Here is a 19,420-nt window from a genome sequence, read left to right on the forward strand (position 1 = left end):
TACACCCAATTAACTTACACCCCCAGTACGCTTTGAACGGTGAGAGGAAACAGGAGCCCCCCCCGGGGGAAAACCTCATGCAGACATGGGGAGAGTGTACACTCTCCTTACAGAGTGTTCCTGTCCTGCATTTCTTTTCCTTTTGTCATCCAGTGGCTCAAGCTCCACATTGGCATACAAACTGCATTTTCTGTCCTATTTGTCTGCCAATATAACATTTTAAAACCATCAAGTATTTCCTCTCTTCATGCCAATGTGGTGTTCATAAAGGAAAATTCAAAAATGCCACAAGCTATAATTATAGCATTCTTCAGAGGGCACTGACCTTTCGCAAGTTCAAAACATTATTTAAACTCTTGATTCCAGAGAAAAAAAAACAAAAAGTTCTGTACGACAAAAAAAATCTTGCAAAAATAACTGCAGGGAAAATACATTTATGAGGGGCTCAAGCCTGAAACGTTGGTGATGTATTTCTACCTTTTGCTCCATAAACGACACTGTTGGACCCGCTGAGCTTCTCCAGCATTTTGTGTTTTTACTTCAATCACAGTGTCCACAGATTTTCGTCATTTACAAAAGACGGTGCTGCCTGGGTTAAGACAGGGAGCAGCCAGTCTTTGCCTTTCTCTTGGGAGTTCTGCAGGGTGAAGTTCACATCCACTGCACTTTTTGATGGACAGAATCCTTAGTGATTCGTGCAGGAGTTTGCCATTTCCGGGGAGGAGGTGGCTGAGGAGATCTTGGCACGGCCTGGGACAGACAGCAGGGAGTCCTTCCTGCACTTATTACAGTAGAGTTCATCTCCTTTCTTGAAGATGGTCACAATTAGGGCATCTCAGTGGTCCACTGATATACTCTCCTCTTCCTGGTGGTTGTGAACATATGATTGTCGTTCCTCTCCACCAAGTTTGAGAGGAGCAGCAGGGGTATGGGTTGTTTCTGAGGACTTACAGTTCATTTCACTCAGACTGGGCCAGATTACTTGCTGCAGGATGGAGACATGTCAAGGATAGTCAAGTGTTTCCTTCAAAAGGTACTGAGTGTCTGTCTGCCTATCTCTCTCTGCCCTTGATGTTCACCACCCTCTCTGTAGGTGGAGCCTTGAGAGTCAGGGGAACACGACCCAGTCCTCATCGAGGCCTCAGTAGTGGAGAGGGTCATGAACTTTAAATTCCTGGGTTCAAAACATCTCTGAGGATCTGTCCTGGAGCCTCCACGTTGATGTAATCATGAAGAAGGCTCGCAACCGGCTATACATTGTGAGGTGTCTGAGGCAGTTCGGTACGTCAACAAAGACTCAAAAACTTCTACAGGTGTACCGCTGAGAGCATTCTGGCTGATTGCTTCACTGTCTGGTATGGAGGTACTGACTCTCAGGACAAGAATAATCTCCAGAGGGTTGTGAACTTGGCCTGCGACGTCACAGGCACCAGACTTCACTCTATCGAAGATACCTACATGAGGCAGTGTCTTAAAAAAGCAGCTGCTATCCTCAAAGTGCCCCCAGTTCCCGGGCCATGCCCTCTTCACTCTGCTACCGTCAGGGAAAAGGTATGGGAGCCTAAAGACGAGCACTCAACGGCACAAGGACAGCTTCTACCCCGCTGCCATCAGATCCTTGAATAATCAGTGAACTAAAGGCGCTGCCTTACTTTTTGTGCACAACAATTTTTATTTATTTTTAAATATATTATTGTTGTAAGATGGTTCATGATATGAATGTTTACACTGTGATGCTGCCCGGAAAACACCGAATTTCGTGACTCGTTCATGTCAATAAATTCTGATTCTGAGTCATATGTTGCCTTGACAGTGCTGAAGAACCCAGGCATCAGAATTCTACCACAATATTGTTATTTTTAACTCATGAAGTCTGTTTGGAGCTCTTTGGGGGAGCTTGGTGTCATCTACAAGCGTAATGATGTCTCCTATACAACGCCTCATCAATCAAAAGTCACAATCGAGAACAAACATAGAAGCTAGGGTGCCCGTTTATTTTTAAAAGCGTCATCCAAATTTTTCAACTTCTTTTAAAATTGATTTCAATCCAGCTAGCCTTGATCAGCCGACTGCAAATCTTTCCAAAAGAGAAACAGTCTTCAACCACACTTTTGTTTCCTTTTCGAAAGAACTCTGTGCACACTGTACTCTGAGCTTGACACCGCTGCTCAGGACTGGAGGGTGAACGGAGGTTGCCTTGTCTGAATGTTTGGGATACACCTTGCAGATTTTGATACCAGGCAGGGAGCTGAAGATGTAATCTGATCTCAGGACCCAGACAGCTAAACTGATCCCTCAGCTGGGTGCATGAAAGATAAAGAGTAACTTAATCAAAAGATTCTATTCAGTCGTGCAAAACTCAAACAGTTCCAACTGTCAGCTAAATCCTAAGATAAGATGACAATCTACATAACTATCTTGGTATCTCGGAGCTGGTGCTGAGGGAAGTTACGTTCAGTACAGCAGCATTGCATTGAGTCAGCAACTGTTTGAGCACTCAGTGCCCCAAATACATGTTGCTATTCACGTAAGTGCTATTAATGTCTATGACCTCTCCAATCCTGAGACAAGTTGAACCAAGAATTCATGTCTGCACAAGGCTTATGACACCCAGCATTTTGGAGCCGCCGAGAATCCAAGCAAGACGGGAATGTCGAGGTGAGGATAGGAAGGGAATCCGTTAGGAAGGTGAAAACATTCTAGTTAAGAGCAGTGTAATACAGTTGTGGTCTCTATCGGTGTCTGAAAAGTGATTACACCATAGTGCTCCTAGGGTCGGCAGCCATCGTTTCCTCTCTCTCATCTGAATGGGGTTGCTGACCTCGAACAGGCATAGGCTTCAGTGGGCAGATTCCCGCCTGAGAGCTGGTAAGTTAGAACTGAGAATGGGGGCAGGGGTGGGACACCAAAAGTGGCAGTGAGAGAGGTACCACAGCCGGCCGGGGCTGACGACAGGCGCCGGACTCTGGCTGTGAAATTAAGGTAAGATTCAGTGAAAGTGCTGACCCTGGGCGGATGGTTCCCCAGGATCATTGGGCTTTGATGATCAACTGTTTTGATGAAGGCCCAATTTGTGAGTGGAACAACCCTTCAATGCTGTTCTTGAAATGGAAACACTGGACTTCAGGTCAAGTAAGGCAAGTGTCAGGTTCATTGAGGTGCATCAATACAAAATTCGCTCCAAGGTCGTTTTTGGTGCCCAAACGCAGTGAAAGGCACTCTACAATGCTCTAGTTTGCGGTTTACTTTTCATTGAACAATAACAAGCTGCATTTAAACACTCATCACTTGTATGTAATGGCATTGTGATGGAAACAATGACATTATTCCCTCTGCAAATAATAAAGAAGCCTTGCCACACATACACTCAATGTAAATACTGTCCTCTGAAGCACCTTTGATAGCATCAGCTTTGTTTTGTGAAGATATGAAGCTATGGTCAATGTTGAATCATTTTGCTGAATAAGCATAACTGTCACATTTTCCCCTTATCCCTGCTGGATAAACGAAAGTTACATCTAGAGCAGATCCTGAACTGGAATTTTGTGGAAACAAAGTAAAAGATTAGAGTATGAAAAACAAAAAAGGGCCCCAATATGTTTGAGGGTACTTAATTTTTTTTAAAATTTAGAAATAAATACAGCAGGGTATGTAGGCTCAGGAGCCAGTGCTGCCTCAATTCCCCAATTAACCCCGTGCGTTTTGAAGGGTGGGAGGATACCGGAGCACCTGGAGGAAACCCACACATTTACGGGGAGAACATACAAACTCCTCACAGACAGTGTGGGATTTGAAGCCAGATTGAAGGCACTGTTGCTAACCACCTGTACGGATTTAGCAACGTAAATGCTTTGGACAGGGCACATGTGTAATCGGGATTCATGGTCAAGAACTCTATCCAGTATCTCATGTAGCCAGACAACATAGGTTTAAGTTTGGGGGGGGGGGGGAGAATTGAACAGGAAGCTCAGGGGTAACCTTTTTCACACAGAGGGTGGTGGGTGTGCAGAATGGGTGTGTGATGCAAGACGAGGCAGTTGAGTCAGGTACTATTTCAATGTTTAAGGAACATTTGGACAAATACTTGGATAGAATGGGTTTAGAGACATAGGGGCCAAAATGGAGGCAGGTGGGATGAGTGTGGGTGGGACATTTTGGTCGGTGCGGCAAGTTGGGCCGAAGAGCCTGTTTCTAAGATGTTGGACTCAATGATGAACGTGAAACACGACAGACTGTAGATGCTGTGATTGTGATAAAAACACCCCGAAATGCTGGGGGAACTCGGCTGGGGTCTTTACAGCGTCCAAAGATATACTACTGACGTTTCAGGCCTGAGCCCTTCTTCAAGGAATAAGCAGAATTTATGACTATACGCTGGATAACAAATCTCTTGGAATGCCAATAGAAAACTCAGCATTTAAATTGGCAACCCTGTAATATCTTTGACTTTTGGTTCAATTCATTGTTACTCATCACCAAATTCCAGGAAATACTTTGATAGATTTAACAGAACTGATTTATCTGACAGTTCTGAGTGCTGGGGAGCCTCTGTGAAGCTCAGCACCCAGTGAATTAAAATGAATCTATACGCCTCTGCTCTGGGAACACTCAGAGAGGCCCAAGGGCCACATGGTGTAACCTACAAGCAACAACTTTGAGACCTCAGATGATGTTGAAATGGTTTTAACTGAGCCTGCACGGAAGAGGTAAATAGTTGAAGCACATCCTCTGACAAATTACAGATAATCCTCGACTTCTGACCGATGTGAGTTGCATCCTCCCACACAGTATCCAAAATTTTAAAAACATCTTTATTACAGCATGGTAACAGGCCAATTCGGCCCTACGAGTCCATACTGCCTAAATTACATCACATTAACCTACACCCTAGTATGCTTTTGAAGGGTGGGAGGAAAGCGGAGCTCCTGGAGAAAACCAACACAGAGATGGGGAGAACGTACAAACTCCTTACAGACCGCGTGGGATTCAAACCCGGTCCCGATCGCTGGTGCTGTAACAGCGTTGAGCTAACTGCCACGCCAACCGTCAGCGTTCTCTCCCAGGCCAACATTCCCAACAACGAAGCCTGATTTCTACTGAGTTGGGAAACTGAACAGCAGATTTCCAAAACACACAGTGACAACCTCTTAAAGAAGAGATTCCGCTGGGGTCAAGCGTAATACACAAGCGTGCTAGAGAAACTCAGCAGGTTACACACCATCCACTGGTGCTGTTAGAGCATTGCACTAACTGCTATGCTGTGTCGACCCGTTTCTTTGCCATTGGAAATGGTACTGAGAGTCACGAGGCCGTGGATCACAGGTGGAAAGGGGCAGTTGCTCCTGACCCATCTACACAGAAGGGTTTGTCATTCCATCATCAGCCGCATCAGCCAAGAAGCCACAAAACTGACCCTTGATCCTGAGAAGCAAATCATGGTTGAAGTAAATACACAAAATGCTGGAGAAACTCAGCAGGTCAAACAGTGTCCTATAAGTAGCAAAGGTAAAAATATATAACCCACTTTTTGGGCTTGACCCCTTCATCAAGTTAATCTCTGCATAACCTTGGAGAAAGCAATTAATCGACTATAGCTCAGCCTTCAACACCATTATTCTCTCAGTGCTGGTCAACAAGCTCCAAACTCTGGGCCTCTGTACCCCCCTCTGCAATTGGATCCTTGACTTCCTCATCGGAAGAACCACAGTCAGTACAAATTGGAAACAACGTCTCCTCTTCACTGATCAGCAACACAGGTGCACCCCAAGGATGTGTGCTTAGCCCACTGCTCTACTCATTATACACCCATGACTGCATGGCCAGGCACAATTCCAATGCCATCTACAAATTTGCCGATAACACCACAGTTGTCGGCAGAATCACAAACGGCAATGAGAAAGTGAACAGGAGGGAGATAGATCAGCTCGTTGAGTGATGTAACGACAACCTTGCGCTCAACATCGGCAAAACCAAGGAGATGATTGTGGACTTCAGAAGGATGTCAGGGGAACATAACTCAGTCCTTATCGAGGGCTCAGTAATGGAAAGGGTCAAAAACTTCAAATTCCTGGGTGTCAACATCTCCGAGGATCTGTTCTGGAGCCTCCATGTTGATACAATTGCAAAGAAGGTTCACCAGTGGCTACACTTTGTGAGGTGTTTGAGGCAGTTCAGTATGTCACCGAAAACTCTCATAATCTTCTACATGTGGACCATGAAGAGCATTCTGGCTGGTTGCATCACTGCCTGGTATAGAGGCACCAACTCTCAGGACAAGAGAAAACTCCAGAGGGTTGTTAACTAGGCCTGAGATATCACAGGCACCAGACTCCACTCCATCGAGGGCATCTACATGAACCGGTGTATTAAAAAAACAGCCTCTATCCTCAAAGACGCCCACCACCCAGGCCATGCCCTCTTCTTTCTGCTACCATTGGGGAAAAGGTCCAGGAGCCTGAAGACGAGCCCTCAGTGGCACAGGGACAACTTCATCCCCACTGCCATCAGATTCTTGAACGAACAATGAACCAAAGCCTTACTTTTTTTGCACTATTGTTGTTATTATATGATGGTTATAATATGTGTGTATGATTACACGATGCTGCAATATATATAATATATACAGTATATATTATAATATATAATATATAATATGTGTATGCTGACATGATGCTGCAATATATAATATATACAGTATATAATATATTATAATATATAATATATACAATATATATGTATGCATACATGATGCTGCAATATATAACATATACAATATATAATATGTATGTATGCTTACATGATGCTACAATATATATAATATATACAGCATATAATATATATTATAATATATACAATATGTATGTATGCTTACATGATGCTGCAATATATAATATATACACCGAATTTCATGACTTGTTAATGACAATAAATCCTGAATCTGATGGTGTGAAAGAATGTTGGCAGGCATCCAAATAAAAGGATGGGAGGGGTGGGAAAAAAGATCCTTGATCCTGAGAGACTGTCTGGGATGATGATCTGGGAATATCAGACAGCAGCTATGGTAAAGAAAGGGCATCTTCAATATGTGCCAAGCCCCGGGCACTCTGGCAGATTTTAAACAAATTTGGAAAGGAAGATCAGACAGAGGAATAACTTTCATTACACCTTTCGTGGTCTCCCAAGAATGAAGCTAAAAAGAGACTGTGTAAATTTTAACAGTACTGCCAAGGAGGATGAATTCCTGGAGTGTAAATGTGATGGTCTGTTGAACCTAGATTGGGAATTGTGGACAGGAAGGCGCCAGCTCACAACCTTGTTTCCCAGGGCCATTTGGGAAAGAGTAACCAGAATATGATTGGTTTCCACCTTACTGAGCAGTTAGAAGTTCAATCCAGGATGAGGGTACTAAATTTAAACAGCGGAACTGATGAAGGGCTGAGGAGTGAGAGGGACCCGATAGATTGTGGAGTGACGTTAACAGGCCTGAAGCTAGATAGGTAATGGTTGACGTTCAGGCAACAAATGTAGGAAATGTGACTGTTATACGCTGCAAGACATTAACTTAACAGTGTCTTTGGAGGCAAAAGGGAAGCACTGACATGTACAGGGTCCTGCATGGCAGGCTAGTCTGGAAGGTGAGCAGGTACATTGGATTCAAAACTGGCTGAGTGGAAGGAAACAGGATAATAGTGGAAGGATGTTTTTCTGATTAGGGGCCTCTGCCCAGGGGTGGGCCACATGGGACAGTACTGTGCCCACTGCTATTTGTCATCCATGATGACAATTTGGATGTCAATGTCATTAACTTAGTACATTTGCAGATGACACCAAAATGACTTGTTTTCTCCCCAAAATACAACCAAAAGTGGCTTACTGCTCATGTTTGCTCATGTTCCATAGTCCCAACAGGAGCCACTTATTCTATTTTAAAATCCCAGATGGAGAAATGATTGATGAAGGCAGGGGAATAGATGTACCTTTCTGAAATGCAGGGTGCTGGGGTGGAAAGTGAGTACCAGAGAGACTCTGTCCTTGTTGTCTATACCGACAAGGTCCTCCACAGAAGGCTGATTCAGGAGGTTAAAAAACAGGAAATCTGAGGTGAGCTGGATGATTGGCTCCACAACTGGCTGGGTGATAGGAGGCACCCTTTACATCTTTGAAGGTTTGTGACCTGTGCTGAATCACAGAGATTGCAGCTGGGACCTTTGCTGTTTGTGTCATCCTTTAACCACATGGATGTGGACATAGAAGCTATAATTAGTGAGACACAAATCAGCTAAGATCATTAAGGACCCCTTCCACCCCGCACACAGCATCTTTCCCGTTGGGGAAGTGATACAGGAGTATCACAGCCAGCACCACAGGTAGTGAGAATGTGGAATGACCAAAGGAACTGCTCACATGAACCATCTGAGACTCTTATATGTACAAAACAATATTTATTATTTGTAAGGATCAGTGGTCCTCAACTTTTTTCTTTCCACTCACATCCCACTTTATGTATTCCCTATGACATAGGTTTTCTTACGATTCTTAAGGTGGGATGTGGGTGAAAAGAAAAAGTTTGATAGCCACTGTTTTAATCATCCCTAATTGACTCATTATGTGCACGGTTTCGTAACTCCAAAGGAAATGGACCAATAACAATTTTTCTCAAGTAAAATATTTCAGTAACAATTGGGTCTAGCCCAGTGGTTCTCAACCTTTCCTTCCCACTCACATCCCACCTTAAGCAATCCCTTACCAATCACAGATGGGATGCGAGTGGAAAGAAAAAGGTTGAGAACCACTGGTCTAGATGAAATACTTGACCTGCGTATGTATTATTTGTCTGCACGTGTGTTTTGTCTGATTGTGTGTCTGTGTGTTTTTGGACTAAGAACAGTTTGTCGGGTTGTACTTGTACAATCAGATGACAATAAACTTGACTTGAGAAAGGAAGTTTGCCCAGGGCTACTGCAGGGCACAGATGAAATGGAAAGTTGGGCAGAGTGTTAGCAGATGGAATTTAATCCAATAAGTGCAAGGTAATGCACTTGATAGATCATTGGTAGATCCTATACATTTACTGGATGAACAGAGGGAGCTTTGGGTTGAAGTCCATTATTCCCCGAAAGTAACATAACAGGTAGATAGAATGAGGGAGAGGGCACATGGCATGTCTGCCTTCATATGACAATGAATTGGATATACAACGTGTAACTTTACAAAACACAAGCTAGGCTGCATAAGAGTACAGGTTGTACCTCTTTAATCTAGCGATGCTGGGATTTGGCCACGCCGGACCACACAAAATGCCGGAAAACAGAAATTGACCCCTAAGGGAACCCCCTATGTAAACACATCAAAGGTAGTACAAAGCTTAAAACAGGAAATAATACTGTGGGGCGGCACGGTTAATGTAGTGGTTAGTGCAACGCCTTTACAGCGCCAGCGATTGGGCTGTTAATACAAACTCCTTACAGACAGTGTGGGACTCGAACTCCGGTCCACGATCGCTGGCAAGGTAAAGGCTGAATCTGGCACTGTTAGTACAAACTCCTTACAGACAGTGTGGGACTTGAAGCCCGGACCACGATCGCTGGCGCTGTAAAGGTTGAATATGGCGCCGTTAGTACAAACTCCTCACAGACAGTGCAGGACTCGAACCCTGGTCCCAATCATGGCAGATTCAACCTTTGCAGCGCTAGCGATCGGGACCAGGGTTCAAGCCCCGCACTGTCCGTAAAGAGTCTGTACTAATGGTGGCAGATTCGAACGTGCCAGACCATGGGAGTTTCTGAACCACAGAGCGTACACAGAGAGGTACAACCTGTACTGTGTTTAGTTCTGGTTGCCAGATCATAGGAGGCATGTGGTGATGAGGAGGTGAGTGCAGGTTGACACCAGGGTGCTGTCTATTTGCCCCACAAAATAGCTAGCAGAGTAAGCAAGCAGGCTAATATGCTAGCTCTAACATTCATACAGTCATGTAAAAATAGAGCTGTTGTAATGGCAGTGATGCCATTGGTGCAGACACAGGGAGAGCGGGGAGTGGAGACACAGTCCCCACCTGGAGGGTCCTACCACCCAGTCCTTCTCATGATGGGTTCGTACAGGCTTGAAACGTCCTGTTAAAGGATCCAATGGTGTTTTATTTTAAATCATGCAACTGTGGAGTCTGGGCCCAAGATGGTGGCACCTGAGTTTGGCAGCGGCAATGAGAGGTTGCAAATGTCGGGGGAGCAGTGGACCGGCACAGGGCACCAGGATGGGGAGAACACCCCTCAATGAGAAGGAGAAGCAGAGGAGATAATCTTAAGGTCAACGACCATGCTGGCGGACCAGCGACGGGTGGCTGAAGGACACACATAGCCTCCGGGCGGCTTGAGGCCAAAGAACTCACACCAGGCTGCTGGCTGCTGACGACCGGCTCATGAGAACCAGGTATTGGAACTGGCCTTTGAGAGGGTGCTGAGGGCACGATGGGCTTCCCCAAGGGCTCTGGGCGCTGAAGGCTTTGGATCGGGTTTGGATCAGGGCTTGGGTTGCTGAAGATTTGGAATGAACTGGAGTCTTGTGCTGGAGCCAAATCCATGGACATTCTATGACCCTGAAGGGACTCTCTTTTGTTTCTCTTTCTCCGACTGTGAGGGGCGCCAGGCAATGCTAAATGACATATGTTTGTCTGCATAATGTTGCTTTTCTGTTTTATTACATGACAATAAATAGAATGTGATCTGATCTGAGAAAGCATAATCATAAAGTGTAGGGTTGCAATGGAAAAAAAATCAATTAGAACCAAACAAGGGCATGAGAGCAATGTTATGGGGCTCATTCAGGAGTCTGATGGCTGCAGGGAACAAACTATCATTTTTTTTGACTATTTTAATTTTTCCAAGACACATACAGAACATTATTACATATATCATATAAAAAATATCTTAAATTATGATTGGCCAAATCTCACCCCCTTGCCCCACAACTGCTAACATTAAAAAAAAATTGTCCAAATTAAAAGACGGGGTGTTTGAGCACACCCTCATTAATTAGTCCCTATCTTGATCTTTAGGAATTCAACACTATTGACCTAACTATATTATTTAAACCTTTATGGGGAAGTTAATTATATCCTTAAGCCAGTATGATTCAAATGAGATTGCTGTATTTTAACAAACACGTCATCTTTCTTTCTAAGATTAGAAGTTATCTTTTCCAGGGGTGTGGGAGTGGGGACACAACTTTGGATTTCCATATTGCAGCGAGCAATGAGTAGGGGGGAGTCAGACTTCCACGTAACAGCAATACATCTCCTGGCTCCCACTAGTGCAATCCTCATGGGCTGTATTTGACAGTTTTGTGCCAGTAATTATAAGATTGCTCAAGAAATACAGGTCTGGTTCCAATGGAAAATCCACTTCCATAATTTTTGACCAAATTTCAGCCAAGTGGAAGAAACTACCTTGAAGCCTTTTGGCATGTGTTTTCACACTCTTTAAGCAGTGTCCCGAATGGGAGGAGGAAGCAAAGTGCGATAGCTGTCTTTCCGAGAGAACAGGAGATGGAGTTTATAGAGGGGAGAAAAGCTAGGATCTGAGCCACATTCACTATCTTCTGCAGTAACTTTTGATCTTGAGCAGAGCAGTTCCCATTGTGATGCATGCAGCATATACACTCTTGATTTAGGATTCTTTTCAAAATTTTTTCATTGTCGTCTACTAAAACAGAAAATGTAATATGACATGAATTTCCTTTAGTCTACCTTAAGGCAGAAATTGCCTGGCGCCCCTTACAGTCAGAGAACAAAAGAGGGACCTCTCAGAGTCACTCAATGCCCATGGATTCGCCTCCAGCGCTCCCGCAGCCTTTAGTCCGAACCATCAGCCACCTGAGCTTCAGATGTACACGTCTGACATGATCAGGAATCCCACAGTGTCTTCTCGCATCTCGGTTCCGTTACCTGGTACCCCTTCAGCCAGTCTCAAGCTAGTCTCCAGCAGTCTGCAACCTGTGAGGGTTCCTCGCCTCCAGTCACCAGCAGTCTGCCGCCTATGTGTTCTTCAGCCTCAAAGCCCCTCTGGTCTGTGGCCATCCCGTGGGTGGTCTCCTCTGTCACTTCTCAAACAGGGGTTGTTCTCCCCAGTCCTCCACTTCCCCGAAGTCTCCAATCCCTTGAGGTTGCTGCCGAACACAGGCGCTGCCGTCTTGGGCCCAGACTCTGGGGCCCAGACTCTGTGACCGAACACAGGCGCTGCCGTCTTGGGCCCAGACTCTGCGACCGAACACAGACGCTGCTGTCTTGGGCCCAGGCCCCGCGATCAAATGCAAGTGCTGCCGTCTTGGGCCCAGACCTTGTCATTGAACACAGGCACTGCCATCTTAGGCCCAGACCCCGTGATCGAACACAGGCACTGCAATCTTAGGCCCAGACCCCGTGATCGAACACAGGCGCTGCCATCTTGGGCCCAGACCCCACGGACACAGGATTTTAAGATAAACCACCATTAGCTTCATATACAAGCCGATTAAAGCCTGGATGGAGCTGACAGCAGTCAGATTGGGCGGTTGGACCCCATGGGGGAGTGTTGCAACTTGTTCCCCGCTGTCCACGGGCCCACTCCTGTGGCAACGTCGCTACTTTTGTTTCGATAGTGCATCTGTAGAAGTTGTTGAAGAGGGACATACCGAACTTCCAGTCTTCTCAGAAAGTAGGATGTTGGTGCACGTTGTCAACTGCCTCGTGTTTGTCACAGGTCAGGATATTTTGTGATATTTGGAGAGCTTGTAAGGAAGAGATTGGATAAGCTGGGAAGGAAGAAGGAAGGTGAGGTAGGGGTGAGGGAAGAGGTGGTGACCGGACAGAGGTATATAAATTTATAAGAATTTCAGATTTATTGTCAGAGTACATACATGACATCACATACAATCCTGAGATTCTTTTTCCTGTGGGCACAGCAGAATGACCACTAATTGGTAGTGCAAAAAATAAACTGTACACAGCGGACACATATAAACAAAGGACTGTAAACAGATAACAGATGTAAACAAATTGACTGTGCAATAGAGAGGGAATTTTAAAAAAATCAATAAAGTGCCTAAGTCAGAGTCCTTAAATGAGTCCCTGATTGAGTTTGTTGAGGAGTCTGGTGGTAAAGGGGTAGGAGTTGTTCCTGAACCTGGTGGCTCATGTCTTGTGGCAACGACACCTCTTTCCTGATGGCAGCAGCGAGAACAGAGCATGTGCTGGGTGGTGTGGATCCTTGATGATTGCTGCTGCTCTCTGGCGGCAATGTTCCCTGTAGATGTTCTCGATAGTGGGGAGGGTTTTGCCTGTGATGTCCGTCCACTGCCTTTTGCAGGGCTTTATGTTCAGGGGTATCAGTGTCCCCATACCAGACCGTAATACAACCAGTCAACGCACTTCCCACCATACCTCTGCAGAAATTTGCCAATGTTTTTGGTGTCATACCAAACCTCCGCAAACTCCTGAGGAAGTAGAGGTGCTGACGTGCTTTCTTCATGATGCCATTAGTGTGTTAGGTCCAGGAAAGATCCTCTGAGATAGTGACTCCCAAGAACTTAAATGTGCTCACCCTCTCCACCTTTGTTCCCCCAATGATCACTGGATTGTATCCCTCTGGCTTTCCCTTCCTGAAGTCAACAATCAGCTTCTTTGTTTTGGTGACATTGAGTGCGAAGTTGTTGTTGGCGCGCCATTCAACCATGTTTTTAATCTCCCTCCTGTCTGCTGACCCATCCCCCTTTTTACACAACCCACCATTATCGTATCATCAGCAAATTTATAGATGGTGTTATTGTCGTACCGAGCCAGAAAGACATAGGCGTTAGGGGTAAAACACAGGATTCTGTTGACACCTTGGTTAAGTGAAAAAACACACAAATGCTGGAAAAACTCAGCAGTTCAAACAATGCCTTTATATAGCAAAGGTAAAGATACATCACCAACGTTTCGGGCTTGATGAAGGGCTCAGTGCAGCAAAGATGAAGATACATCACCAATGTTTCGGGCTTGATGAAGGGCTTAACGTAGCAAAGGTGAAGATACACCACCAATGTTTCAGGCTTGATGAAGGGCTCAACATAGCAAAGGTGAAGATACATCACCAATGTTTCGGGCTTGATGAAGGGCTCAACATAGCAAAGGTGAAGATACATCACCAATGTTTCGGGCTTGATGAAGGGCTCAACATAGCAAAGGTGAAGATACATCACCAATGTTTTGGGCTTGATGAAGGGCTCAACGTAGCAAAGGTGAAGATATATCACCAACGTTTCGGGCTTGATGAAGGGCTCAATGTAGCAAAAGTGAAGATACACCACCAATGTTTTGGGCTTGATGAAGGGCTCAATGTGGCAAAGGTGAAGATACACCACCAATGTTTCAGGCTTGATGAAGGGCTCAACATAGCAAAGGTGAAGATACATCACCAATGTTTCGGGCTTGATGAAGGGCTCAACATAGCAAAGGTGAAGATACATCACCAATGTTTCGGGCTTGATGAAGGGCTCAACATAGCAAAGGTGAAGATACATCACCAATGTTTTGGGCTTGATGAAGGGCTCAACGTAGCAAAGGTGAAGATATATCACCAACGTTTCGGGCTTGATGAAGGGCTCAATGTAGCAAAAGTGAAGATACACCACCAATGTTTTGGGCTTGATGAAGAGCTCAATGTGGCAAAGGTGAAGATACACCACCAACGTTTTGGGCTTGATGAAGGGCTCAACGTAGCAAAGGTGAAGATACATCACCAATGTTTTGGGCTTGATGAAGGGCTCAATGTGGCAAAGGTGAAGATACACCACCAATGTTTCAGGCTTGATGAAGGGCTCAACATAGCAAAGGTGAAGATACATCACCAATGTTTCGGGCTTGATGAAGGGCTCAACATAGCAAAGGTGAAGATACATCACCAATGTTTCGGGCTTGATGAAGGGCTCAACATAGCAAAGGTGAAGATACATCACCAATGTTTTGGGCTTGATGAAGGGCTCAACGTAGCAAAGGTGAAGATATATCACCAACGTTTCGGGCTTGATGAAGGGCTCAATGTAGCAAAAGTGAAGATACACCACCAATGTTTTGGGCTTGATGAAGGGCTCAATGTGGCAAAGGTGAAGATACACCACCAACGTTTTGGGCTTGATGAAGGGCTCAACGTAGCAAAGGTGAAGATACATCACCAATATTTCGGGCTTGATGAAGGGCTCAATGTAGCAAAGGTGAAGATATACCACCAACGTTTTGGGCTTGATGAACGGCTCAATGTAGCAAAGGTGAAGATACATCACCAACGTTTTGGGCTGGAGCCCTTCATCAAGCCCGAAACGTTGGTGATGTATCTTTACCCTTGCTACATAAAAGCACTGTTTGAACTGCTAAGTTTCTCCAGCATTTGTGTGTATTTTCAGAGTAGAGCAGGGGGCTAAGAACACAGCCCTGTGGGGCTCTGTTACTGATGGAGATTGTGGAGGAGATGTCCTAACCAAGTAGTACATAAAGTAGATGGTCAAGATGAGAGGAACGGGGATCTGATTGGGATTGTTTTGTACACAGAATATTTGATATCTGCACTGTGCTTCCAGGGGATGAAGTCATCAAGTGACGTTTAATCAAGCACTTGAACAGGCAAGGCATAGAAAGAGGCAGACCTAATTCAGGTAAATGGGATAAGTAGGGATGGACAACAAGATCAATGTGGACCTGATGGACTTCTGTAACAAAAAATTCCCTGACGATGAAAATCCAGCAGGAGAGAGGAGAACTATTGAATTTGATTCTAGACACATCTGACAGTTCTGAAACAAACCATTTTGGACTGAGTTGAATTGCTTCTGATGCACATACAAGTTCAATAGAGATGTGGTAGGAAGTAGTTTCTTTATTTTTATAGTACAATATGGAATTAATAATGTGTTTAACTGGCTCTACACATGAGCAAGGGGGAGGGGGAGTGGGGGAGAGTTAGGGGGAAGAGAGGGAGAGGGGAAAAAGAAAGGGGAACAGAGAGGTGGTAAAAGAGGGGGAGAGAGGGGAGGGAGAGGCAGGAGAGAGAGAGGGAGATAGAGATTGTGCGCGTGTGTGTGTGTGTGTGTGTGTGTGTGTGTGTGTTTGTGTGTGTGTTTTTGGTGGTGCACTTCAGGAACTTGATGAGGGGGCTACATTAACTGTTGTACCCAACGTGTAATGAAGAAAGTGAATGGATGAAGCACCAACCTCCTGAGAGGAAGGCTCTTGTAACAATGCTATCCGTGAGAACATGCTGTGTTTCAATTAGCCACCTCATTTCTATAGAGAATACATTTCAATGGGATTTATTTGGCTATAATGCCCTCAAGATGTGAAAGGTAAAAGCAAGCCCTATGTAATTAAAATGGCCACCTATTGCTACTCACTCTGTCCAAGTTACCATTAACTACGGAACAGAAATATTGCTACTTGACATCAGTTCATGCAATGGACAGTGGACGCTACCAAAGGGTTAATAAATTAAGAAAACAGCATAACCATTCCTTCTTTCTCATTTACCTTGATGAATAACAGGAAGTAAATTGTGGAAAAATTACCATTCAAGATGGTTATGAAGAGGAATAAGGTTCAGTCAAGTCAAGTTCAAGCCGATTGCACAAGTACAACCCGATGAAACAGCGTTCTCTGTTCATAAACAGCAAACACACATACAGACGTAACAAAAATACAGACAAATGACACATTCGCACAGTGTGTATGTACAAATATTAAAATAGAAAATGGTGGTGCAGCTGGAGCCACTGTAACAGCAACGCCACGGGGTGGAGGAGCAAGGAGCAGAGATACAGTGCTCCCGCTGGGTCTAACTGCACAGGTTTTGAATGGCCCATTAAGGAGCCGACGGTAGTTTCATTTAAAATCCTGCGACCACAGGGTCTACTCCCAAGATGAACAGCAGCAGCCACGAGGGGTTGCATACTTGAGGAGCACGGAGGACTGGCACAGGGCACCAAAAACAAGGAGACCACACCCGGAGAAGCAGAGGAGAGGACCCACAGAGCGGTGACCATAGCAATGGACCAGTGAGGGAGGCTCTGCGGCTGAAAGACCCGCGCATGCGGCGTGGCGACTTGAAGCGTGGAACCCATGGAAGCTGCGGGAGACTGTGGTTGGGAGACTAGCGCTGGTGGCTGCGGACTGTGGAGGCTGGCTTGAAACATGGCTGAAGGGGAACCGGGTATCAGAACCGGGATGCGAGGGGGTGCTGAAGGCGCTGAGGGAAAGTGTCGGAGGTTCCAATCTGGAGCTCAGCTTGCGGAAGCGCTGGAGGCGAATATATTCTGGGTTGGGGGGCAGGGGCTCTCTTTTGTTTCTCTCTCTCTGACTGTAAGAGGTGCTTCAGGCAATTTTTGCCAGTGGCAAATCTGTCTGCCTTACAGCAAGTAAAAGCAATTTCATGTTTTATGACAATGACAATCAATTGAATCTTGAATAAATAAATATTATTGTTAAATAAATGGTAGAGTCTCGCAGAGTTTGGATAAGCAGTTCATCAGTTATTCAATTGGAATGAATTTGAATCATACACTGTGACTAACTACAGTCAAAGATGTGGTAATATTAAGATTCAGTTCATAACATCTATCACCAATGCTTGTCGAACACCCAGGGACTCAGAAACTTGAGAGTCGCAAACATGCGCAGGACAAAAGTGCTGGATTTGAGGGAATTTACTTCAATGCCCTACGTATGAACCAGAGCCTGTAACCATGTCATGAGGAGATTAGCTGACTTGGCACTGGAGTTGCATCTAAAGAAGATCATTCTTATTAAACGTTCTGATTATCTCTTGGTAATCCACAGATGATGCAAGTTCCTGACTTGCTCCTGTCCAAGCTTATTGAAGAAGTCCCACTGAACTTCTTCAATCCCGGGCCATTTATTACATGCCAATGAAGGAATCTTGCTGTCAGGTTCCAACTGCTATTTTCTCCCCTTCTATCCTGAGAGCAGAGATTCTTGCAGTCTTGTAAATGCAAGTAATCCTCTGGCATCTCAATTAAGTGGCATCCAGTTACACATAGTCCTTACGAGAGGAATTTCTATCTTCATGGCATTGACTGGCTTGATACACAAAAGTTGAAAGTAGAAATACTGATTTTTTTTTAAATCACTTTTGTAAGTGAATTACAGAGTTATTCAGAATCAGACTTTATTGTCATGAACAAGTCAAGAAATTCATTGTTTTGTGGCAGCATCACAGAGCAAACATTCATATAAACCACCTTACAACAATAAATAAAGATTGCACGAAAAGTCAAAGTCAGGTAGTGTCTTTGGTCCATTGATCATTCAGAGATCTGATGGCAGAGGGGAAGAAGCTGTCCTTGTGCCGCTGAGGTCTCGTCTTTAGGCTCCTATATCTTTTCCCCAATGGTAGCAGAGTGAAGAGGGCATGGCCTGCATGGTACACCTGTAGAAGTTTATGAGTCTTTAATGACATACTGAATCTCCTCAAACATCTCAGAAAGTATAGGCGCTGGCAAGCCTTCTTCATCATGGATTAAAGTGGAGGCTCCACTTTAGAATCTCAGATCCTCGGAGATATTGAAACCCAGGAGTTCTTGACCCTCTGCACTACTGAGTCCTCAATGAGGAATGGGCCGTGTTCCCCTGACTTCCTCCTGAAGTCCACAATCACCTCCTTGTATTTTGCTGACGTTGACCACAAGGTTGTTGTCATTACACCATTCAATGAGCTGATCTATCTCCCTCCTGTTCGCCTCCTCATTGCCGTTTGTGATTCTGCCGACAACCATGGAGTCATCGGCAAATCTGTAGATAGTGTTGGAATTGTGCCGGACAAGACAGTCATGGGTGTATAGATCTTAATACTCTTTTCTTTTTTCAGGCATTAAATAGGAAGAGTTTCCAGGTGAAGATCAAATATGATTTTATGTGGGTAAATCTACCCAGAGGTTAAATTTATACACTGGATTAACAAAAATTCAAATCCTAATCTGGCATCTGGGGAATTCAAGTGATCAGGATAAGATCAGGTGGTAGTGACCAGGGAATACCAGACTGATGTAAGAGGCCATCTGACTCATCACTGCTCTTCACAGAAATCTGCTGTCATTAGAACACAGAAGAGCACAGGAACAGGCTCTTCGATCCAGAGCAATTGGTTGACCTGTGATTGTCGTATGCATAAAGATGCAAATGTAGCCGAAAGAAGACCCACATACACATAGTGTAGTCAAGTTAAGCTCTGAGCTCTATTAGGGCCCAGGCCCAACTTTTATACTCGTACAGTTCCCGCCATGGCCCCCCTTGGTTGACGTCACAACATGCATAATAAAAGCAGATTTCCTGTGTGCGGGTACTTCCCTTCATAACAATACCCTTCTTCCCATGCGCTGTCCCTGTCTGTTGGCAAATTCTATT

The 19,420-nt window shown here is 44.8% G+C and overlaps 1 protein-coding gene and 1 long non-coding RNA gene across 5 annotated transcripts in view; one reads left to right on the plus strand and one right to left on the minus strand.

Moving 5' to 3' along the window:
* ppil2 (peptidylprolyl isomerase (cyclophilin)-like 2) overlaps positions 1-19,420 on the minus strand; it is a 408,077-nt gene that overhangs the window by 27,542 nt on the left and 361,115 nt on the right. The gene's annotated exons all lie outside the window — the stretch shown is intronic.
* Positions 2,578-19,420, plus strand: part of LOC138760028 (uncharacterized) — a 35,160-nt gene continuing 18,317 nt past the window's right edge. The window contains exon 1 of the long non-coding RNA XR_011355344.1: positions 2,578-2,658. This is a non-coding gene — a long non-coding RNA (uncharacterized lncRNA). The remainder of the gene's footprint in view (positions 2,659-19,420) is intronic.

Source organism: Narcine bancroftii, chromosome 4 (assembly GCF_036971445.1).
Source record: "Narcine bancroftii isolate sNarBan1 chromosome 4, sNarBan1.hap1, whole genome shotgun sequence".
NCBI lineage: Eukaryota > Metazoa > Chordata > Chondrichthyes > Torpediniformes > Narcinidae > Narcine > Narcine bancroftii.